Genomic DNA, 26,829 nt, shown 5'->3' with positions numbered 1-26,829 from the left:
CAAAAAACTTCATAAACCTATGCAATTTAGTTCCACACCAACCATTGCTCTTGAATTTTGAGCTTGCAACCATCATGAGCTTAGAATGACGTTTCCAACCACTACACAAATCTCGTCTACTTTTAACTCCACAAAGAGCTCTAAGTTGACCATCATTTTCAATTAAAACATATTCAAGTGAGAAAGTAAAGCTTAGGGATAAGAATTTTACCCACTTGAATGTTGTGTTGGATGGTGACTTGGGGAGGGTGACCTCCCCACACTTAGATAATGCGAGGTCTACTTCTTTAGGCTCTTCTTTAGTTGTTTCCACTTCTTCGCAAGCTTTTTCAATTTCAACCTTTTCCCTTTTATCATTTGGCTTGGTGTTGTCTTCAAGAACTTCGATTTCTTGCCCAATGGGAGGTGATTCAATTTTGGATAGGAATTCATTGATGAATGAATCCATCTCTTGATCAACCTCTTCATATTCTTCAATTTCGATATACACCAATTCAACTTTTTCCCTTTGGTAGCTTTCTTCTGATTCGCTCTCCTTCTCATTTCTTACCAAGGGTATGGGAGGTTGTGCACATTCGTCTATAATTTCAACTTCATGTCCAATGGGAGAGGATTCCATTGTAGAGAGAAATTCATCTATGATTGAATCCATCTCTTGATAAGACTCTTCCAAGTCTCCAATGATGATATGCCTTGGAGGTTGCGCACCCTCCTCAACATCAATATCAAGCCTCTTGGAAGAGTGCTCCATGATGCTACATTTCCATGGACTTTCAACATTTCCTAAATCTTCAACTATTTCTTCCTTTTCTTCAACAATCATTGGCTCCTCCAATTGTTCTAACACAAAGTGGCATCCCTCATTTTCCACCGGGGTTTCCAATCTCTCCTTCATACTATGCTCTTCAATTGATTCTTCACATGTGGCTATGGAAGCACCTTGAGTGTTCAAGCATTGGTAGGCTAAGGTATGCACTACCTTGGTCAAGTTAGTCACAAACTCTAGGGTGTTCCTTTGCATATCCGCTTGGCCTTGAAGTAGCAAGGTGAGAGAATCATCTATTGGGGCTTGGGGTGGATAAGAGGGTTCATTATTTTAGAGAGAGGGTTCATAGTAGGAAGGTGGTTCTTCTTGGTAAGGGTATGGAGATGGTGTGCATTGAGGTGGTTCTTCATAGTAGTCATGATAAGGTTGTGGTGGTTCCAAGAGTTCTTGCTCATAATGGTCATGAGAATATGGTATGGGTGATTGGTCATATGAGGAGTATGGATCATAGGAAGATGCGTGGTATGGAAAGACTTGTGAGTATGGTTGAGGTTCATGTTGAGGATAAGAATCATAGGCATATGATAGTGGTAATTGATTGTCATAAAAAGATTCATCATAGCCATTGAATTGACATGCATTAGGATGGCGATTATACCTATAAGTATCCGAAGGTTGTTGCCAATAGGAGTGATCAATTCTTTGAGGCTCCTCCCATCTTTGTTGGTTCCATCCATAATGAGTGTCATCATTGAAGTTCACATTTCCTACAACACAATTAGGACCAAACTCATAGCCAAAGTGAGAGTTCATAGTGGAAAAACAAAATAAAACTAACAAAAACCAGAAACAAGCAAAATACAAACCTATTCACACTATTCACATATATACAATAACCAATAACATAACACCATTGCAACTCCCTGGCAACGGCGCCATTTTGATGATTGGACTTTTGTGTGGTCTAGAATTCACAATAAATTCTTGTTGCAAGTATAGTTTCTAAACCAACAATAATCCTTTCATACAAAAAGTTGTTTGTCACAAGTACAAACCCCTAAATTTATAAACCGAAGTATTGAACCTCGGGTCGTTCTCCCTAGGAATTGCAATAAAGTGCCTTGTTATTGGTTATGGAGCTATGTTTGGGGTTTTTGAGATATTAGACATGAAAGGTAAATGGCAATGAAAATAAACTAACAACTAAAAAGCTCTTGGCAAGGTTGTGAGAATTAGAAGTCCTATCCTAGTTATCCTCCTCAATTGTGACCACAATTATCCATTGCTACCACTTAGTTAACCTCTAATCATGGAGGAAAGTCAAGTGGATGAATCAACTTGATTCCACAAGTCCTAGCAACCTCCCAAGGGAAAGACTAGCGTTAGTGGTATTCAAATCAATTAGCAACTTCTAATTATCAATCAACAAAGGAATTAGATAACTCAAGCGTCACTAATTACTCTACCAAAGCCAAGAGGAATAAAATCTATACTAAAATACAACCAAGCATTTTATCAAACACTTGGAAGGCATAAAAGGAAAGCAAAGTAAATTGACAAAAAAATAGAATCTAACAACAATTATGGCAATGAATTAACAACAACAATCAAAAGGAACACAATTATTATGAATTACCTCTAATTGAATTGAAAGAAAAGAGAAGGAACAAAAGTAGATCTACAACAAAATATAGAAACAATCATAAAGGAAATTACAACAAAAGAATGGAGGAATCATGAATGTCACAACATAGAATTGAGAAGAAGAAGTAGAGAACATGAATCAAAATCTAGATCTAAGAACTAAACTAATCCTAATCCTAATCCTAGAGAGAATAAAACTAACTTTTCCTCCAAAAATTAAACTAAAATAAACTAATGTGTTAAAGTATGTTAATTCTCCTTCAATCCTTGGCTTAAATAGCATCAGAAATGAGTTGGATTGGGCCCACAAGGCTTCTAAAATCGCTGGCCACGTGTTTGACTAAGTGAATTGTGTGCGCCCATGAACGCGTACGCGTACCATGCGTGTGTGCGTCCTTATGCGAAATTCAACCATGGCAAATCTTATATTATTTCGAAGCCCCAGATGTTAGCTTTCCAACACAACTGAAACCGCATCATTTGGATCTCTGTAGCTCAAGTTATGTTCGTTTAAGTGCAAAGAGGTCGGCTTGACAGCTTTTGCGATTCCTTCATTTTTTCATGAGTTCTCCATTTTTACATGCTTTTCCTTCATTCCCTTGATCCAATCTTTGCCTCCTAAATCTGAAATCACTTATCAAACATATCAAGGCATCTAATGGAATCAAGGTGAATTTAATTTAGCTATTTTAAGACCTAAAAGCATGTTTTCACACTTAAGCACAAATTAAAGGAGAAGTTATAAAACCATGCTATTTCATTGGATAAATGGGAGAAAGGTTGACAAAACCCTCTAAATTCAACACAAGATAAACCCTACAAATGGGGTTTATTAGTGACCCGTGACAATCACCCCCTATCTTCGTTACTCGCTTAGCTAAGATCCGCGTGGCTAACAACCACAAGCGGTCTACATGATATTCAACGTTGTCATTGGACGACAGCCGGAGTATAATCTCTTGGGTCTCTGATCCATGGACCGATTCCGTGAGATTAGAACCTTCGTGGAAGAAGCTAGAACCAATTGGCAGCATTCCTGAGATCCGGAAAGTCTAAACCTTGTCTGTGGTATTCCGAGTAGGATCTGGGAAGGGATGACTGTGACGAGCTTCAAACTCGCGAATGTTGGGCGCAGTGACAGTGTGCAAAAGGATAGAGAGATCCTATTCTGACATGAATGAGAACTGACAGATGATTAGCCGTGCGGTAGCTGTACTTGGTATTTTTCATCCGAGACGAGAAATCCGATAATTGATTAGCCGTGCAGAAACCATACTTGGACCATTTTCACTAAGAGGATCATACAGCTTGCCATGGAAGGGAGCACGCATGATTGGATGAAGACAATAGGAAAGCAGAGGTTCAGAAGCAATAAAGCATCTCCAAATGCTTATCTGAAATTCCCACCAATGAATTACATAAGTATCTTATTTTATTTTATGTTTTATTTATCCTTTAATTATCAAAACTCATAACCAATTGAATCTGCCTGACTAAGATTTACAGGATGACCATAGGTTGCTTCAAGCCGACAATCTCTGTGGGATCGACCCTTACTCGCGTAAGGTTTTATTACTTGGACGACCCAGTGCACTTGCTGGTTAGTTGTACCAAAGTTGTGAACAGTGTGATCACAATTCCATGCACCAAGTTTTTGATCCACGGACCGAGTCCGTGAGATTAGAACCTTCGTGGTTGAGGTTAGAACCAATTGGCAGCATTCTTGAGATCCGAAAAGTCTAAACCTTGTCTGTGGTATTCCGAGTAGGATCTGGGAAGGGATGACTGTGACGAGCTTCAAACTCGTGAATGTTGGGCACAGTGACAGTGTGCAAAAGGATAGAGAGATCCTATTCCAACACAAGTGAGAACTGACAGATGATTAGCCGTGCGGTAGCTGTACCTGGTATTTGTCATCCGAGACGAGAAATCTGACAGTTGATTAGCCGTGCAAAAACCGTACTTGGACCATTTTCATTGAGAGGATCATACAGCTTGCCATGGAAGGGAGCACGCATGATTGGATGAATACAATAGAAAAGCAGAGGTTCAGAAGCAACAAAGCATCTCCAAATGCTTATCTGAAATTTCCACCAATGAATTATATAAGTATCTTATTTTATTTTATGTTTTATTTATCTTTTAATTATCAAAACCTCATAACCATTTGAATTTGCCTGACTAAGATTTACAGGATGACCATAGCTTGCTTCAAGCTGACAATCTCTGTGGGATTGACCCTTACTCGCGTAAGGTTTTATTACTTGGACGACCCAGTGCACTTGCTGGTTAGTTATACCGGAGTTGTGAAAAGTGTGATCACAATTCCGTGCACCAGGAGGCTAGGGAATTCGAGTTCCCTGCCCCCTTGTGGGCGTTGAATGCCCAGCTCCTACTCCTAGCTAGCGTTCAATGCCAGCTTTATGCTCCTCATTGGGCGTTGGACACCCATAGGAACCTCCTTCTTGGCATTCAACACCAGGTTTCTGCCTTCTGGCTGGCGTTCAATGCCAACAATGCTGCTCTTCTTGGGTGTTGAACACTCAGTTGGGATTCCTGTCTTGGCGTTCAACGCCAACTTGCTACTCCTCCTTGGGCGTTGAATGCCCATTAGGGATACCCTGTATGGCGTTCAATTTCAGCTTTCCTCCTTGTCTGGCGTTTAATGCTAGCAAGGGGCCTACTCCAGGGTGTCCTGTTTCCAGTTCTGACTGTCCTTGTTTCTGTTCTAACTACTGCACATGATCATAAACTTAAAGAAATAATAATGTAAGATAAACTTAAAGAAAAATAGAAGTAACTAATTATGGTTGGGTTGCCTCCCAACAAGCACTTCTTTAACGTCACTAGCTTGACGGTTAGCTCCTTACGGATATGGATAGGGGCTCAGAATTTCGCCCCTTACAGTGAATTTCTTGCCTGTGCTCTCATGGATGAGTTCCATATGTTCTAGAGACAGGATCTTGTTCACAGTATGTGGAATGACTGGGTTGTCAGTGAAGACAACTTTCATGCCAGGTGAGAGGCCTTCAGTGGGGATTTTCTTGTCTCTCCAGCCTTTAGGTACTTTCTTCTTAGTACCTTTATTCTCAGTGCTTGATGATGGCTGTCCAACACCAAACTTAGAATTGGTGTCTGGGGGCTCTGTATAGCTTTGCACCAAGAGAGAGGGTTGGAACACTAAGTGTTGCACAATTGTCTCTTTTTTGTCAGAGAGAGAATTAGGGCTAGGTATCTTGAATAAGATACAATTCTCATGCAATTACAGGACTAGCTTTCCCCTTGCTACATCAATGATGGCATTGGCAGTGGCTAGGAAGGGTCTTCTAAGGATGATGGATTCATCCTCTTCTTCCCCAGTATCTAAGATTATAAAGTCCACAGGGATGTAAAGGTTTTTAACCTTTACTAGGACATCTTCCACTAAACCATATGCCTTTTTCATTGACTTATCTGCCATCTCTAGTGAGATTCTTGCAGCTTGTACCTCAAAGATTTCCAGTCTCTCCATTACAGAGAGAGGCATGAGGTTTATGCTTGACCCTAGGTCACACAGAGCCTTCTCAAAGGTAATGGTGCCTATGGTGCAAGGAATTAAGAATCGTTTGGGATCCGGTAGCTTCTGAGGTAGTTTCTATTGAACCAAGGCATTGAGTTCCTTGGTGAGCACTGGAGGTTCTTTCTCCAATGTCTCTGTTCCAAATAACTTGATATTTAGCTTCATGAGGACTCCCAAGTAAAGAGCAACTTGCTCTTCCCTAGTTTTCTCTTCCTCATCAGAGGAGGAGTGATCCTCATAATCCATAATTTGTAACAAGGCATTCAATGGAACTTCTATAGTCTCCTTATGAGCCTTAGTTGTCTTCAGTTCTTCAATAGGGAAGTGTTTAGTGGGCGTTGAACGCCCAGCTGCCCCATTACTGGTGTTCAATGCCAGCTTTTGTGCCACTTTGGGCGTTAAACGCCCAGTAAGGACTCCCTTACTGGCATTCAACGCCAATGATGGCTCATCTTTGGGCGTTGAATGCCCAGTAGGGACTTTCTTACAGGCATTCAACGCCAAAGCATCCCCTTCAGATTCGGCCTCAACTTCTACAGTGATGGCCTTGCACTCTTCTCTTGGGTTTACTTCAGTGTTACTTGAGAGAGTGTTAGGAGGGGTCTCAAGGATTCTCTGCTTAGAAGTCTCCATATGTTGCTGAGAAGATGGGGATGGTTTATTACTGTTAAACCTATTTTGGTTTCTTCCACCTTGATTATTGTTGAAGCCTTGCTGAGACTTCTGTTGATCCTTCCATGAGAAGTTAGGATGATTTCTCCATGAGGAGTTGTAGGTGTTTCCATAAGGTTCTCCTATGTAATTCACCTCTTCCATTGTGGGTTGATCTAGATCATAAGCATCTCCTTCATAGGAGATCTCTTCAGTGCTACCAGCTGCAGCTTGCATTTGAGTCAAATGCTGAGAGATCATATTGACCTGTTGGATCAAGATCTTGTTCTGAGCCAGTATGGCATTCAGAGTGTCAATCTCTAGGACTCCTTTCTTCCGAGCTACCCCATTGTTCACAGGGTTTCTCTTAGAAGTGTACATAAATTGGTTGTTTACAACCATTTCAATGAGTTTCTGTGCCTCTTCAGGGGTTTTCTTCAGGTGGAGTGATCCACCAGCAGAATGATCCAAGGACATCTTGGACATCTCAGATAGACCATCATAGAAGATACCTAGGATAGTCCATTCTGAGAGCATGTCAGGAGGACATCTCCTGATCAGTTGCTTGTATCTTTCCCAAGCTTCGTAGAGGGATTCACCCTCTTTTTATCTGAAGGTTTGAATTTCCACCCTGAGCTTACTCATCTTTTGAGGTGAAAAAAATTTGGCCAAAAATGCATTGACCAACTTTTTCCAAGAGTCTAGGCTTTCCTTAGGTTGAGAATCCAACCATATCCTAGCCTTGTCTCTAACAGTAAAAGGGAAAAGCATAAGACTGTAGACCTCAAGATCCACTCCATTGGTCTTAATAGTATCACAGATTTGCAATAATTCAGATAAGAATTGATGTGGATCTTCCAATGGAAGTCCATGGAATTTGCAGTTCTGTTGCATTAGAGAGACTAACTGAGGCTTAAGCTTAAAGTTATTTGCTCTAATGGCGGGTATGGAGATGCTTCTTTCATAGAAGTTAGAAGTGGGTGCAGTGAAGTCACCTAGGACCTTCCTTGCATCTCCTCCATTGTTCGGATCGGCTGCCATGTTTGTACTTTCAGCTTCTTGTTCGAAAAGTTCTGTGAGGTTTCCTACGGAGTGTTGTGCTTTAAATTTTTGTAAACGCCTCTTTAGGATCCTCTCAGGTTTAGGATCACGATCAAAGAGAGGTTCTTTATCTCTGTTCCTGCTCATAAACAAGAAAAAGAAAAACAAGAAAGAAAGAGAATGGGGGTTCTATGTCAAAGTATAGAAAACTCCAGTGAGATGTGAAGAAGAAAGATGAATGAAGATAGATGATGAATTCGAATAGAGGGGGTAGAAGAATTCAAAAATTAAGAATAAAAAGAGAAATTAGAAGTAAAAAATTTTTGTTTTTGTTTTATTTATTTATTGAATTCGAAAAACAAGAAGAAAATTAAAAGCTAACAAACTAAAAAGATTTGAAAATTAAAAGGTGATTTTCGAAAAAGAAGAAAGAAAGATTTGAAAATAAGATAAGATAGGAGGTTTGAAGAAGATTTGATTTTAAAAAAAAATTAAATGTAAAATTGGAAAGAAAAAGTCAACAAGATAAGATAAGAATTGAAAAGATTTGAAAAAGATTGAATTTTGAATTTTGAAGTTGAAACAAGTTAAGATAAAGATTTGAAAATAAGTTGAAAAGATAAGATATGGTGAATATTTGAAAAGATAGTAAAGATTTAAAAAGATTTGGAATTTGATTTTTTGAAAAATATTTAATTTTGAATTTGAAATAAGATAAGATAGGTTTTTTTTTTTTTTGAAACTTAAAGAAAAATTAAAAGATAAGATAAAGGTTTGAAAAGGATATGAAAAGATAAGATTTGAAATTCAAAATTTAAATTTTACCAACAAGAAAATACCAAACTTAAATAATTTAAATCAAGATAAAAAAAGAAGGCAAGATTTTCAAAAATTTGAATAAAGATAGAAAAGATATATTTTTGAATTTTCGAATTAATGAAGAAAGAGAAAAACAACCAAAAGACACCAAACTTAAAAATCTTAAGATCAAAACAAGAAAAGAAACAAGAACAACTTGAATACCAAGAAGAACACTCAAGAACAATTTTTGAAAATTTAAAGAAAAGATAAACACGCAAGGGACACCAAACTTAAAAATTGACACGACTCAAACAAAAGACAAAATTCTTTTTTTTTTTTGAAAATTTTTGGCAAAAGAAACCAAGAAAGTTCAAAACTTTTCACAAAAGACTTAAACACAAGACAAAGAAAAGATGAATTTTGAAAAAGTTTTTGAAAAAGAAAACAAAAGACACGAAACAAAATAGTAAAAGGTACCTAATCTAAGCAACAAGATAGTCCAGTAGTTTATCAAACTCGAACAATTCCCGGCAACGGTGCCAAAAACTTGGTGCATGAAATTGACTCCGCAATATTCGCACAGATAGACCAGCAAGTGCACCAGGTCGTCCAAGTAATACCTCAGGTGAGTGAGGGTCGATCCCACGGAGATTGTTAGTTTGAACAAGCAATGACTACCTTGTAGATCTTAGTCAGGCGCATAGAAAATGTAATTGTTGTGAAAAACGCATAAAATAGAATAAAGATAGAATTATATAATTGGTGTGAAATCAATGATAAGAGAACGGTTGAGGCTTCGGAGATGCTTGCTCCTTTTGGATCAACTTTTCTCACTCTCTACTCCAACTTCTGATGATTCATTCCTTGGCAAGCTGTAAGTGACTAACGCTAGGTCAGTGGTCATTAATCTCCTCTGCTTCAGACCAAACGCTAGGTCAGTTGTCATCCAATCTGAACGGGGATGAAGCTCCAGTAGTCCATTCCCTTGGTGATCCTACTCAAAGCGCCACAGACAAGTTCGGATCTTCCGGATCAGAGAATGCTGCTTCCTAATTCTAGCCTATACCACAAAGGCCCTACCGTACCTTGGCTGAACTGATGTCTCCAAGTCCCCAACGAAGTCATGGATTAGCCGTCTAAGAGATGTATAATCAAGCTTGTGGTTCAGTACTATCCCGTCAAGGACTCGCAAGAACCCATGTAGAATAGGGATGACGGTCAAGTTACACTCCCAATTCATTAGTATGAAGAACAAATATACATCTTAGAATAGAATCAAGCATAGATTGAAATAGAATAATGATATTATTAATCCATAAGAATCAGCAGAGCTCCTAACCTTAACCTAGGAGGTTAGTGACTCATAGCTTACAGAAAATAGTAACGTATTCGAAAATATGGCATAAGGTAAAAGTGAGGTAGAAAATCCTAAACATGGGTGATCTTCTCCTATATATACTAATCTGATAATTAAGGATTACAGAAATAGGATAAACTAGGTTGATAGTGTGAAAATCCACTTCTGGGGCCCACTTGGTGATTGTTTGGGCTGAACTAAGGGTGACTCCACGACCTAGTACCCTTCTTGGGCGTTGAACACCAGCTTTGGACTCCTTTTTGGGCGTTGGACGCCAGCTACTCCCTTTTGGGCGTCCAACGCCAGGAAGAGGGTGGAGTGCTAGCATTGAACGCCAATTTTGGACCTTCATTTCCAAAGCAAAGTTTGGACTATTATATATTGCTGGAAAGCCCTGGATGTTAGCTTTTCCAATGCCATTAAGAGTGCGCCATGTGGACTTCTGTAGCTCTAAAAATGCTCCTTCGAGTGCACGGAGGTCAGAATCCGACAGCATTTGCAGTCCTTTCTCTGTCTCTGAATCAGACTTTTCCAAAGCTCCTTAATTTCAGCCAGAATTTACTTGAATTATCATAAAACATACAAACTCAATGTAGAATCCAAAAATATAAATTTTGCACAAAAACCTATGAAAATATAATAAAATTTAAACAAAATATAATGAAAACTATATAAAAATGATGGCAAAAAGCGTATAAAATATCCGCTCATCAATGTGTCATAATTACATGTATGGATATGTGATTATATGCCACACTTCCTATTTCTTTTCTAATGGCTTCGGTTTTTTTAAATAATAATAATAATAATAATAATAATAATAATAATAATAATAATAATAATAATAATAATAATAATAATATTATTATTATTATTATTATTATTATTATTTTACCCCTTTTTTTGAATTATCTTATTATAATAAAAATTATTTAGAAATCTTAATGGATTTTAAATTTAAAGTATTATAAAATTTAATTTAATTAATTTTAGTAAAAATAATTTTCTTTAAATAAAATTCTCAATATACATGGTAGCTACAACATGTAAGTGAGAAAATAATAGAAGCAAAGGGCATGTCAACTAAATAGCAAACAAGTCAAGAAGCACCAAAATGATTCAAGAATTATCAACAGTTGCATAAGAAAATTCAACACCAATAGTAAAATTAAGAAGGAAAATAACAACAAGCTACAAAAGCAAAGTTAAAATGCAATGGACGAGAGTATGCAAATGCAATAATCAAAAGAGAATGAAAGATGAGAAAAAAGAGAAGTGAAACTTTGAAAAGAGGGAGAAGGGAAAGATAGAAAGGGAATGATGATCGGAAGATTGATGGTTTAGAATTCACAATAAATTCTCGTTGCAAGTATAGTTTCTAAACCAAGCAATAATCCTTTCATACAAAAAACTTGTTTGTCACTAAAGCAAACCCAATAAAATTTATAACCGAAGTATTTAAACCTCGGGTCGTCTTCTCAAGGAATTGCAGGGAATTATAATTTATTATTGGTTATAGAAAAATGTATATTTGGGTTTTTGAAATAGGGAACAGGAAAATAAACTGGCAATAAAGTAAATTAATTATCATGAACACCAGTGCAAGGTATAAGAACCGAAAATCCCATCCCAGTTATCCTTATCAGGTGTGATGAGAATTGTTTATTGCTCCCACTTAGTTGACCCTTACTAAATAAAGAAAAATCAAGTGGACTAATTAATTTGATTCCTCAAGTCCTAGTCAACTCCTGTGGAAAGACTAGCTTTAGAGGGATCCAAATCAATCAGCAAATTCTAATTTTCAATCAACAGCTGAGTTTGATAACTCAAGTATCACCGATTACTTCACCAAAGCAAAGGAGGAAAATCCAAATTATTTATATCATAAATAGAAGAAAGCAATCATAAATCTGAAATACCTCAAATTGTATTAAATAGAATATTCAAATCTAACATGAAGAGTTCATAAGCCAATTTGGCAATATAAGTAATTAGCAAGTGAAATAGAGCAACTAAAGTAATAGAGTAAACAAAAGTAGAAGAGAACATAAATTAAAGGAACATTGAACCTGGAATGAAGAAACAATCCTAAAATTAAGAGAAATCCTAAATCCTAAAACCTAAGAGAGAGGAGAGAGCCTCTCTCTCTAGAGAACTACATCTAAAATCTAAAATTGTGAATATAAAAGTTGTCCCTTTGAATTGATTTTTCCCCACTTTATAGCCTCTAATCTGTGTTTTCTGGGCCAAAAACTGGGTCAAAATAGTCCAAAAATCGCCCCCAGCATTTTCTGTTAATTCTGCAGATCGCACAGGTCACGCGTACGCGTCAGTCACGCGTGCGCGTGATTTGGAAAATTTCCTTGTTACGCGTATGCGTCGTCCATGCGTGCGCGTCTTTTGTGCAGACTCCAATCCGTGCGTACGCGTTAGGCATGCGCACGCGTCGCTGTAAATTTCTCCATTCCACGCGCTTGCGTGAGCCATGCGTACGCGTCGGTGCTCGCTGGTCATCTCCTTAGTTTCTTATGTTCCTTCCATTTTTTTGCAAGCTTCCTCTCCATTTCCTAAGCCATTCCTGCCCTATAAAGCCTGAAACACTTAACACACGGATCACGATATCGAATGGTATAAAAGTGAATTAAAATATACTAATTAAAGATCTCTAGGAAGCAAGTTTTCAATCTTAAAACAATACTAAGAAGGGATTGTAAAATCATGCAAATCATATAAATAAGTGAGTTAAGACTTGATAAAAACCACTCAATTAAACACAAGATAAACCATAAAATAGTAGTTTATCAACCTCCCCACACTTAAACATTAGCATGTCCTCATGCTTAGCTTAAGGAGATAAACTAAATGAGTAGGAAAAAGTAAGACTCATGCAATGCAATGCAACCTATGTATATGACTGCGACTATATGCTAAAATGGTTTTGTCTACTTGGGTAAAAGTAAATAAATTCTCCAAGACAAATATAAATCAGATTCCACTAATTCAAATCACACAATAAAGTACAAGTGAACTTGCAGAAAAAAATAGCTCATGAAAGCCGGGAACATAGAATCGAGCATCGAACCCTCACCGAAAGTGTATACACTCTAATCACTCAAGTGTTTAAGGTTCGACTCTCTCAATTCTCTACTAATCTTGCTTTCTAAGACTTGCTTTTCTTCTACCAATCAACACTAATTTGATGTACAAATACACATATCAAGAGGTCTTTTAAGGGTTGTAATGGGGTTAGGGTCAAGGTAGGATTGTATTTGGCCAAGTGGACTAAAATCTGAATCCTTAATTAACTTAAACTTTTCCCACCTAACTTAAGACAATCCATGTAATCACAATACAAAACCTAACTATCCATTAACCATGTTTTCCACATATTCATGCATTCTAATTTCAAGTACAGTACATATGTATTGCTTTCACCACTTACTTTGGGGCATTTTGTCCCCTTTTATTTATTTGCTCTTTTTCTTTTCTTTTTCTCCTTTATTTTTTTTCCTTTTTTTTTAATTTTTATGCATATCTATATTTTTTTTCAATGCATATGATTAAATTATTGAATGCATGAACATGTCCTAAACATTTCTTTCACATTTTCAAAAAATTCTAACATACTCAATTCTCAAACCAAATGTTTACAAACCCAATTTTCCCACACTTAATTCGTGAGCACTGTCACTAGTCTAAGCTAACCAAGGATTCAAATTAAGGACATTATTATTTTCTGCTTAGAGTTAGTGATGAGCTAAAGTAAAGAACAAAGGGGTATAATAGGCTCAAAATTGGTTTGCAAGGGATAATGAAAGGTAAGGCCATATGGGTATGTAAGCTCAGTGAAACAAATGCCTCAATCATATAAGTGCATGCATACATCAAACAATGGAAATATAGAATTAAGCAAGACAAAGATCACAATTTTAGAGAGAACAACACACACCAAAAATAAAATATTGGTTGATAAAATGCAACCAATCAAATAAGCTCAAAATCTCACTGGTTTTGTGTGTTCGAGCTCTAAACCATGTTCCAATATAATATTCCTTCAAACAAGTTTATCAAAAATTTTAAATCAAATCAGTAAAATGTTATAAAAAAGTTTCTTGAAAAAGAAAATATTACTTTAACCAAGTGGTGGTAAAATATGCACAAAATCAAACAAATATGCAATCAAATATGCAAATGCAACAATGAACAATCAAAGAAAATAAAACATTGGTGTTGAGAAGAAGGTAACTAACCCATGGAAGTCGGTATCGACCTCCCCACACTTAAAAATTGTACCGTCCTCGGTGCATGCTAGATGTGCAAGTGGATAGGTTTGCTACAACTGACGCCTTCTCTAAAGTTTGTGCAGATGGACTTGTCTGTCGCCCCATGGAGAAGCTTCTCGTTTCCCTTCTCGGTGGCCATCCTGAAAGAAGAAGAAAAAGAAGAAAAGTAACCCAGAAATAAAGATAATAAAATAAATAAAGTATGGGTGGGTTAATGACAAATAATGAGGGTCTCATTTACATGGTAGCTACAACATATACGTGAGAAAGCAATAGAAGCACATGGCATACCAATGGTGCAAAATTTGCAACAACGAGGGGGAGTGTATGGGTAACACAAGGTAGTATAAGTGCATATCAATGCAAATGGAATGCAAGTATCATAAAAGAATAGCATTGACTTATGAATATTAATACCCAATCAGAATAAAACAAGTCATGACGCACTAGAATAATTCAAGAAAAGATGCAACAGTTGAATAAGAAAATTTTAACACCAATGGAAAAATAATAAATTTAGAAAAGAAAATAAAAAATATGCACAAAATTAAAATGCAATGAATGAAAATATGCAAATAAATTAAGTAAAATAGAATGACAGAGAATAAGGATGAGAAGTTAAAGAATTGAAGAAGAAGGAAGTAAGAATGGGGAAAGAAAGAAGGAGAAAAGATAGAAGAAAGAAGAAAGAATGATAATAGAAAGATAAGTAGGATTGGAGAAGAAAAGATAGGAATTCTGGCGCTGATCTGGATAAATTGTGCGTCGCATGCGACGTGGACGCGTAGGGCACGTGTTCACGTCGGTTGGGCTATTTTCAACTGACGCGGATGCGTCAGGGACGCGTACGCGTGACCTGAAATGTGCTATTGGCGCGAGAGCAGCCTCGCGCATGCACAACTCTATGTTTTAATGCGCACATTTCCAAAATTTGAAGCGACGCGTGCGCGTGAGGGACGCGCACGCATGGATTGCCTGGAGGGGAAAATGACGAGTTCGCGTCAGGAACACGCACGCATGATGTTGCTTGTGCTCCTAGAACCATTCCAGCACCACACCATCACAAATTCCTTTCTAAACACATTTTTACGCCGATTTATAGGGTCACGCGTACGCGGGGGTGACGCGTACGCGTGGAAGGCTGATTTTGCAAGTTGACGCAGACGCAGACGCGTCAGGGATGCGTTCGCGTGGGCGTGTTTGTGCATAAGGCATGCCTCCAGCCACGCTCTCGCACAACTTTCTGTTTAGTTCTCCTTTGTTTTGCATGCACATATGACGCGTACGCGTCAGCGACGCTTGCGCGTCACGTTTTTTATGCAGTATGCAGAATGCAAAATGTAAATGCTGATGCAGACATTATGAATGAACACTAAGAAAAATAGATTAAAATAAAACTAAGAACAAAACAAAACAAAATAAAACTAAGACTGAAAAAGAACAATCATACCATGGTGGGTTGTCTCCCACCTAACACTTTTAGTTAAAGTCCTTAAGTTGGACATTTGATGAGCTCCCTGTTATGGTGGCTTGTGCTTGAACTCGTCTTGAAACTTCCACCAATGCTTGGACTTCCAATAAGCTCTATCAATACCAAGTAAATTTCTCAAGCTTTGATGGAGTTCTTCACAAGCTTTGAGCTCCCAAATTTGATCCTCATATATTCCTGGATCCCAAATCTTGTTTCTACACCCGTCTTCAAGTGGATCATAATGATTCCATCCGGGTGGTTCAGCCTTAGAATTCTCATTTAGGCACCCAAACAACTTCCTAGACTCATTCAGTTGATCTTTATACCAACCTTTGTACTTTAATTTGGAGCATACAACCATATTGAACCTTGCATGACAATTTTTATTACTAACCATCTCCCGCTTGCTCTTATAGTCAGCTACAAAGAGCTCTAAGTTGTCCATCCGTCTCAAGCAAAGCATGGGCTAATTAAGCTTAGAGATGAAAGGTTTACCCACTTAAATGAAGGAATGGACGGTGATGGCTTTGGGGGAGAGGTCTCTAATAATTTTGGCAAGATGATTTCCAGCTTCATTCCCTTGAGCTCTTCCTTGACAACTTCCACTTCCTTTCAAGCTTCTTCAATATCAACCTCTTCCTCTTGGTAGCTTTCTTCCAATTTGATCTCTTCTTCATTGTTCACCAAGGGCATGGGAGGTTGTGCTTCTTCTTCTTTAATCTCTATGTCAAGTCCAATAGGATAGGATTCAAATATAGATAAGAATTCATCAATGATTGAATCTATCTCTTGATCATCCCCTTCAAAGTCTTTAACCATGATATGCCTTGGAGGTTGTACACCCTCCTCAACATCAAATTCAAACTCCTTAGAAGGGGGCTCTATGACTAGCCTTTCCCATGGACGTTTCGCATCTCCTAAGTCTTCGACCACTTCTTCCTCTTCGATAATTCCGGCTTCCTCCAGTTGTTCCAATACAAAGTCATGCTCCTTACTGTCCACCGGAGTTTCTAGTATTTCCTTCATGCTACGTTTTTCATTAGATTCTCCACATGAAGCCATGGGGGTTTCTTGAGTGTCCGAACGTCGGGAAGCTAATTGATTTATTGCTTGCTCCAGTTGATGAAGGGTTGCATGAAATTGATCTACTGTTTCCTTGAGGTGAGCCTGTGATTCTTGGGTTGATGGATATGGACATGGTGCATATGGAAGTGGTGGTTCTTGGGGGTAATTGGATTAGAATTGGGGTGGGTAAGTGTTAGGGTCATATGGTGGTGAATGGTTGTAGGTGGCTTGTGAGTAAGGTGGTTCAAAGCTATGTCGAAGAGGTGGTTTATTGGCATATGATGGGGCTTGTTTGTAACTACAAGGGGGTCCACCATATCTATCATCTTGGTACGCACCTCGGAATTGTTCTTGACCATAGTAATTTGGTGGAGGTTGGTTGTCACGAAAGGGTCCACCATAACTGTTGTCTTGGTATGCATCATAGAATGGTTGTTGGTTATAGCGCATTAGAGGGGTTGTTGCCAAGAGGGTTGATCAAATCCTTGTGGCTCCTCCCATCTTTGATTCTTCTAACCTTGATGCCTATTTTCATTATAGTTTCCATTCCTTACAACAACATTGGAACCAAACTTAAAGCCAGAGGGGTGAGAATTCATAGTAGCAATTAAAGACAAAATTAATAAAAATTAATGAAAATAAACTCCTAAAACTAGAAACACTAAAAAAAGAAGCGAAAAAGCAAATATTTATAATAACCAATAATAAGGCACACATTTGCAATTCCCCGGCAACGGCGCCATTTTGATGATCGGAAGATTGATGGTTTAGAATTCACAATAAATTCTCGTTGCAAGTATAGTTTCTAAACCAAGCAATAATCTTTTCATACAAAAAACTTGTTTGTCACTAAAGCAAACCCAATAAAATTTATAACCGAAGTATTTAAACCTCGGGTCGTCTTCTCAAGGAATTGCAGGGAAGTATGATTTATTATTGGTTATGGAAAAAAGTATATTTTTGGGTTTTTGAAATAAGGAAAAGGAAAATAAACTGGTAATAAAGTAAATTAATTATCATGAACACCAGTGCAAGGTATAAGAACTGGAAATCCCATCCCAGTTATCCTTATCAGGTGTGATGAGAATTGTTTATTGCGCCCACTTAGTTAACCTTTACTAAATAAAAGAAAGTCAAGTGGACTAATTAATTTAATTCCTCAAGTCCTAGTCAACTTCTGTGGAAAGACTAGCTTTAGAGGGATCCAAATCAATAAGCAAATTCCAATTTTCAATCAACAGCTGAGTTTGATAACTCAAGTGTCACCAATTACTTCACCAAAGCAAAGGGGGAAAAATCTAAATTATTTATATCATAAATAGAAGAAAGCAATCATAAATCTGAAATACCTCAAATTGTATTAAATAGAATATTCAAATCTAACATGAAGAGTTCATAAGCCAATTTGGCAACATAAGTAATTAGCAAGTGAAATAGAGCAACTAAAGTAATAGAGTAAATAAAAGTAGAAGAGAACATAAATTAAAGGAACATTGAACCTGGAATGAAGAAACAATCCTAAAATTAAGAGAAATCCTAAATCCTAAAACCTAAGAGAGAGGAGAGAGCCTCTCTCTCTAGAGAACTACATCTAAAACCTAAAATTGTGAATATGAAAGTTGTCCCTTTGAATTGATTGATTCTCCCACTTTATAGCCTCTAATCTGTTTTCTAGGCCGAAAACTGGGTCAAAAACAGCCCAGAAATCGCCCCTAGCATTTTCTATTAATTCTGCAGATCACGCAGGTCATGCGTACACGTCAGTCACACATGCGCGTCTTTTGTACAGACTCCAATCCGTGCGTATGCGTCAGACACGCGAACGCGTCGCTGTAAATTTCTCCATTCTGTGCGCTTGCGTGAGCCATGCGTGCACGTCGGTGCTCGCTGGTCATCTCCTTAGTTTCTTGTGTTCCTTCCATTTTTTGCAAGCTTCCTCTCCATTTTCTAATCCATTCCTGCCCTATAAAGCCTGAAATACTTAACACACGGATCACGGCATCGAATGGTATAAAAGAGAATTAAAATATACTAATTAAAGATCTCTAGGAAGCAAGTTTTCAATTATAAAACAATACTAGAAAGGGATTGTAAAATCATACAAATCATATGAATAAGTGGGTGAAGACTTGATAAAAACCACTCAATTAAACATAAGATAAACCATAAAATAGTGGTTTATCAGGGAAGAAAAGAAATGGGAGGAGGGAAGAAGAAGAAAGGAATAAAGAAAGAAAAAGTAGTAGGAAAGAAATAAAGAACGAAGAGACACGGATGCGACACGGATGCGTCAACCACACGTACGCGTGGTTTGCGGTAGAAGGGAGTGACGTGTACGCGTCGTCCACGCGTACGCGTGGGAAGTAAAATGTAGGAGGTGATGTGTATGCGTCGGTCACACGTACGCGTGATAACTATTCGTGCTGGATGCACAAAACCTGCACAGTTCCATCACAACTCTCTGGTTTTTGTACCAGAGGCAGCATTAAGAGACAACGCATACGCGTCGGTCACGCTCACGCATGGGTGGCCAAAAAAGTAACATGACGCGTACGCGTCAGCGAGGCGCACTCGTGGGTTGGGTTGTGCATCTAGAACCCCACCTGCATGGTTCCAACACAACTCTCTGGTTTTTGTACCAGAGAGTAGTAGTATCAAAATTTTAGGGCGTTGACGCATACGCGTCGGTCACGCCTACGCGTGATAGCCCTTTTTTTTCAAAATCTTATTAAGAAACTAAAAAGTTACCAAAACAATGCCAAATATTATTAAACAAGCTAAATCACAACTTAAACTAAATAAACCTAACTACGAAAATGAAAATTCAACTTATTACTAATAAAAACAAAAAGGGAAAATGGGAAGAATTTACCATGGTAGGGTGTCTGCCACCTAGCACTTTTATTTATTGTCCTTAAATTGGACTTATGGAGAGCTCTAATCAAGGAGGCTTATGCTTATATTCATCCTTGAACTCCCAAGAGTGCTTGATCTTCAAGTGGTTGTCAGAATTTTTAACCAATTTCACCAAGTCTTGGTGAGGTTCTCTACAAGATATGAGCTCCCAAAGTTGATCCTCTTGTATGCCGGGATCCCAAACCTTGTTTTTACACCCATCTTCAAGTTGATCATCATAATTCCAATTGGGTGGTTCACAATCCAAATTCTCCTTCAAGCACCCAAACAACTTCCTAGACCCAAGCAATCTAGCTCTACACCAACCTTTGCATTTAGATTTTGAACATGCAACCATAGTGAACTTTGAATGGAAATTCCAACCACTTACCATATCCCTTTTGCTCTAAAAGCCACAAAGAGCTCTAAGTTTCCCATCCGTCTCAAGCAAACCATATTCAAGCGAGAAATTAAAGCTTAAGGGTAAGAATTTTACCCACTTGAATGTTGTGTTTGATGGTGATGGCTTGGGGAGAGGTGTTTCCAATAATGTTGCAAGCTCCACTCCCTTGTTCTCTTCCTTGATAACTTCCACCTCTTGACACGCTTCCTTCACTGCAACCTCTTCCTTATCAAGTTCTTCTAATTCTTTCCCATCACTCAAGTCATAAGTTGGGGGTTGAAAAAAGTCTACCTCAATGTTGCTTTCAATTCCATCAGGAAAAGGTCCTTCAAACTCAAGGGGTTCACTTGCGGATGCAAATTCATCACTAGGAGGACTTCATTTATGATCATCATCACCAAGGGAACTTGCTTCTTGCTCTATTCCTTCCAATTCTTCATAGGAAACATGCCTTGGAGGTTGTGCACTATCCTCCTCAACATCAAATTCAAGCTTCTTGGAGGAATACCCTACAACTATGGATTTCCATGGAGGTTCAACATCTCCTAAGTCTTCAACTACTTCCTCTTCTTCGATGATTTCGACTTTCTCCACTTGCTCTAGTACAAAGCCCTATTCCTGATTTTCCACCAGAGTTTTTAATCTCTCCTTCATGCTATGCTCTTCAATTGATTCTCCACATGCGGCCATGGGAGTACTTTGAGTGTCCAAGTGTTGCGAGGTTAGAATATTTACTAGCTCGGTCAAGGTAGCCACGAATTCAAGTATCGTCCTTTCCATCTCTTTTTGCCCTTGAAGAATAAGACCAAGGGTGTCATCCATTGGAGATTGGAGTGGATATGAGGGTTCATTGCTTGGGAGGAAGGGTTCATGATAGGAAGGTGGTTCATCTTGATAAGGATATGAAGATGGTGTATATTGAGGTGGTGGTTCTTGGGAGTAATTGTGTTGGAATTGGGGAGGTTCTATGCATGGTTCATATGGTTCATATAGTGGTTGGTATGATGGATATGGATTAAGGTCATATGAAAGTGTTTGGTGGTATGAGGCTTGTGAGTATGGTGGTTAAGGGCTATGTTGAGGATAAGGCTCATAGGCATATGGTGGAGGTTGTTGATAATCACAAGGAGGTCCACCATAGCCATCGGATTGGTATGCATCTTGGAATGGCTCTTGCTCATAGTACATTGGAGGAGGTTGTTGCCAAGATGGTTTATCATAAGCATATGGCTCCTCCCACCTTTGATTGTTCCATCTTTGATGCAAGCCTTTATTGTAGTTTTCATTTCCTGCAACATAGTTGTAACCACACTCATAACCAAAGGGGTGAGAATTCATGATAGCAACAGAAAATTAAAAAGAAAAACTGACAAAAATAAGCAAACAAAGTCCTAAAATTAACAAAAACTAACAAAGAAGCAAAAGGCAAACATATTCACAATATTCACAATAACCAATAATAAGGCACATGTTTGCAATTTCCCGGCAACGGAGTGGTGAGTATTTCCGCCTGTCACACGGATGACCCGGGTTCGATCCCCAGCAACGGCACCAAAAACTTGACGAAAGAAAATTGTCGGTCTAGAATTTCACAAAAATAATCATGTTGCAAGTATAGATCCAAACCATCAAATTATCCTCAATCAACGTTTAAATTGTTTGTCACTTAAGCAAACCCAATAAAAATAACCGAAGTATTTAAATCTCGAGTCATCTCTCAAAGGAATTGCAGGGAAGTATACTTATTATCGGTTGTGGAAAAGTATTTTTGGGGTTTTTAATGATGAACAAGGAATGTAAATAGCAAGAAAATAAACTAACAAATAAGAAAATTCTTAGCAAGAGGTAAAAAATAGAATTCCTATCCTCATTATCACCCTCAATTGTGATGGTAAATGTAAATTGCCTTCACTTAGTTAACCTCTAACCAATGAAGGAAAGTCAAGTGCGTACAATCAACTTAAGTTCACAAGTCCTAGTCAAATCATAGTGAAAGACTAGATTTAGTGAAGTTCAAGCAAATCGGTAATCTTCAATTACCAATCAACAAGAGAGTTTGATAACTCAAGAGTCTCCAAATTTCTCAATCCAAGCCAAGAACACAAAAATCTATTTTAAAATCCAACCAAGCATTTTATCAAACACTTGGAAGGCATAAAAAAAACATAGAAAATTAACAAGAAATATTAAATCTAAACTACAAAATGCAAGAATCAATAACTAACAATTAAAGAAAACAACAATAAACATAGAAAACATAAATTGCATTAATAGAAATCAAACATAACAAGAGTTCATAAACATAAAAATGACATAAAAAGGGAAATTAACAATGTAAACAAAGAGACCCAAGACAATAAAGCATGAAAACATAAATGAAACTAGACTGAAATAAGAATTAAAGAGAGAATTAAAGAGAAATTAAACTAATCTACCTTAATTTCTAGAGAGAAGAAAGAGGTTCTCTCTTTAGAAAACCTAACCTAAAGCATGGTAAAACTAAACTATGACTCCTTGTGTTTACTGCTCCATCCCCAGCCTCTTATCTTCATATTCGGGCTTGAAACAGGGCCAAAAGCAGCCCAGAAATCGCCCACAGTATATTCACTTTATTGCAGCACGTGATGCTCGTCAGACGTATGCATTAGCCATGCATACGCGTTAATTGAACTCTGCACTGGCCACGCATATGCATCAGCTACGCGTACACGTCATTTGGACTATGGCTTAGCCATGCGTACACGTCATCCATGCGTACGCGTCGAGACTAGCTTCTCAATTGTCCAAATTCTTGTGTTCCTTCCACTTTTTCATGCTTCCTTTCCATCCTCTAAGCCATTCCTGTCCTAAAAACCTGAGATCACTTAACGCACATATCACAACATCAAATAGTAATAAAAGAGAATTAAAAATTAGCGATTTTAAGGCCTAAAAAGTATGTTTTAATCATAGCACAAAATTAGGAATGAAACTTAAAAACATGAAATTTACATGAATAAGTGTGAGAATAATTGACAAAATTCACTCTATTCAATCCAAAATATACCATAAAATAGTGGTTTATCAGCTGAGCACGATATCCCAGGGGTTCCAATTTATTCGTGACCGAAAGGCGACATCTCCATGGAGATGTGTCGGGTTGGCAGTTGAACCGACAATGTGATATCACAAGCCAAATAGGATAGGCTTTCATCATATGCATCGTTTACATGCTTGCCTGCTTTGATTACATGAGTTATGCCTATATGAATAATATGTCTAAATGCTAATTGACTTACCTGTTACACATGAATACTATTTGTGCCTTACTTGGTTGCATTAAATGTGTTTGACTGGTGTTAAGGAGGATCGGGAGGCGGTGGCGATGGGATCGCATGGAGGTTAGGTTGGTGAAGGCTATGGGATGTAGTGGTGTGATAAGTATTAGATAGAAATTCCCTAAGTTTTAGATAACCCTTTTTATGATGGTTGGTTTAAGTTTTTTTTTTTTTTTGTTAAGCTTGAATATCTGTGATGTGAAGTTCTAGAATTGCCTTTGGCGTCCCGGAACCTTATATCTTATATATTGGGTACTGTTACCATACTGAGAACCTCCGGTTCTCATACCATATGTTGTTGTTACTTTTCAGATGCAGGTCGCAACCCACCTCGGTGAGTTTGTGGATGGTGACAGAGCGGAGGACCTTTGTTTATCTTGTCATTTAGTTATTATGTTGTAGATTCTCTCACTTTTGTTATTATACTCTGTTACCTTAGAGGCTTACTTGAGAGATAAGTTGTATAAGCTGTTTTAACTCAAAAATTCTGTATTTTCTATTTGCAACTAGTCGGCTTAAACTTCGTGAGCTACGACTAGAGTTCTTTTGTTTATCATACTTATACATATCTATCTTGACTATTATTATATTAAGTCTCATATTGTATCTTGTGCCTATATGTTTTTGGTTATCGTGTGTGAACGCTTCGCGCTTTGTAATTCTGCTTTATACAATTTTGGACTTTACTCCTTCATCAGGATCCTAGTGTTATTATGTCCTTCTATATTTATTAATGTATGAGTTTTAGAACTGTCGTGATGCCTTGTTATCCTTCGCTTTACAGTTAGTGGTAAGATTTAGGATAATGGGGTGTTACAACTGGCAGCGCATCTTCTTCCTTCTCTTCTTGCGGATCTCTTTCTCTCTTTTCCTTTTCTTTCTTTATTCTTCTCAAATGTGTGTGTGTCCGTTGGTGAGGGTAAGTGAGGGGGAGGAGTGTGCGGCTAAGGTTTTGGTGAGTGGAGTGTATGTGATTAAAATAAGGGTTAGGATAGTTTCGTAATTTTATTAAAAACTAGAGATAGGGTATTAATTTGAAACCTAATTTAATCTTGAAAATTACTCTAAGAATATTTTGTTTATCAATTTACTAATTGTCTTCCAATCAAATACTCTAATTTAAAATATAAGATAATATAAATAATTTTTTTATTCATAAAACTTAAAGAATTAAATTCCAAAATCTTAATTATTTAAATCAAATCATATAAAATTTTTATTATTTTTTTTCAATTTCTAGAACTTTAAATCATAATTAAGAAATTTTCTAATTACAATAAAAATCTCTTAAAATATAATCTTAAATAAACATAATCAATCATAAAATAACTTATTATTTAATTTTCAAAAATATGAGATTTTACACGAACCATGCAAACTTGGGGGAAAGCTTTACTATTTATTTCTCAGATACAAAAGTGACATCAATGTGAAGAGGAGAAAGACACGAATACTTTAATTGGATTAGATTTTTTAATGGAGTCACGAAACTCAAAAAATCAATGTTAGAAGTTCTTCGGTTCCATGAAATCACGTTCTTCTCTCTCTTGGGTTCTCTTTTTTTCCTTTTGTTTCGGTGACCAAATGAAAAGATAAGATGATGATTAATTAGTGATAGTAATGAAGTGTCAAGGGCATTAAATGAAGGGGGTTGTATATTGGATGTCACGGCATTAAATTGTTGAGTCAACAATTTAAGTTATAAATATTTTAAATAGATAATTACAAAGAAAAATGTATTAAAACACAAGTAATAATACGTATGGAATAAATATATATAAGTTACTAATATAAATGACATTAGTAACATAATGATTATAATAAATAAAAATATATGATGGAACATTAACAATTTTAAATTCATTAAGGATGACCGATATTTACTTATATCAGCCGATATCAAACCCGAAAATAATATTATTATCAAAATTCTATTTTAATTATAGCATGTAAAATAAAATAATAATAATATTATATTATTATTTATTTTATTTTCGAAATCTGGACTCGGCTCATTAAAATAAAATTAATTGCTGAAAAACCGAAATCTTGCAAAACGTCTTCTAGTTGTAAGAACTTAAGGCGTTACAACCAATAATGAGTTCTTTCTTAAAAGTAATTCTCAAATTAGTCTCATACCTTTTCTTTCTACTTACCCTTTTATATAATTGGAGTTAGTGTTAGGATTTGTTCACCATTTTTGAATTGTATTAATGATCATTAAATCAATTGGAACGTTTTAACATTGATTGGTCGATCTTATAACATTTAAAGCTGAGTTATGATATACAATTGATGGCTGATCTATAACGGATATGTTAATAATCTATAACAATATATAATGCGAATACGGAGGGTTTGGTATCTAATTTTTTTTCATATTTTATCCCCTATTTTTATAATCTAAAATTACATATTCAGTCACGTACTGCATTAGAATTATGTAATTACTTCACTCTTAACCGTAAAAGAAATTAAAAAAAATTGCTCGCTCTCAATCTTATCTATAACAATATATAATGCGAATACGAAGAGTTTGATGTCCAATTTTTTTCTTATTTTACCCTTATTTTTATAATCTAAAATTACATATTCAGTCACGTACTGCATTAGAATTATGTAACTGCTTCACTCTCAACCGTGAAAGAAATTTAAAAAAATTGCTTGCACTCAGTCTTAAGATTATAAAATGGCTCCACTTGCAAAATAGTTTAAACAAGGTAATTTTTTTTAAAATAAATGTACAAATGTACAAATAATAATTTTTTTCTTCAAATTATTATCATACTATCTTAATGTACTCTTATACCTACACAATATATAATGATAATCGGTGTCCAAATTTAAGTTTTAATATTACCCCTAAAGAGGGGTTTATTATTAAAGAAATTCTTTCGTCAATTACTTTAAATAAATAAATTTATACCCATTTTCTTATGGTAACCTCATTAAGATATTCTTATTAGATGTAAATTATTGTTACAGATTTTTTTATTAGGATATGTTTTTAAGGAATAAAAGTAAAATAATTCAAACAGGTTAATTTAAAAAAAAATTTATACAGAATAATTTTTCTCTTCAAATTATTAACATACTCTTGTAATATACTACTCTAAATATCTATATAATATATAATATCGATTAGCGTCCAAATTTAAATTCTAATATTATTCTTAATGAAAGAGTTTTTTTATTAAAAAAATTTGTATATCCAGTCGTTAAATTGAATAAAAAAATTCACACATTTTTTATCGCAAAAGTTTTTTATTGTATGTAAATTATTCATACAAATTTTTTATAATAGATATATTTTTAAAAGAATAAAAGTAAAATAGTTTAACAAGACAATATTTTTTTAAAAAGTTTACACACAATAATTTTCTGTCAATATATCATGATTCATTTTGCATATAATATTCATTCATTTAAGTTCATAGAGTGCTTTAAAAAATTATATTTAAGTACTTTTTATTTTTTAATTATTTTATATTTTAAAATTCAAAATTTGTATTTTTATTTTTATTCAAGGTTTATTTTTATATTTTATTTTAATTATGTTAATAAAATATATGAATA

The sequence above is a fragment of the Arachis hypogaea genome, chromosome 20, assembly GCF_003086295.3.
Source record: "Arachis hypogaea cultivar Tifrunner chromosome 20, arahy.Tifrunner.gnm2.J5K5, whole genome shotgun sequence".
Lineage (NCBI taxonomy): Eukaryota > Viridiplantae > Streptophyta > Magnoliopsida > Fabales > Fabaceae > Arachis > Arachis hypogaea.
The sequence above is the reverse complement of the archived record's forward strand: the minus strand, read 5'-3'. Positions refer to the sequence as shown.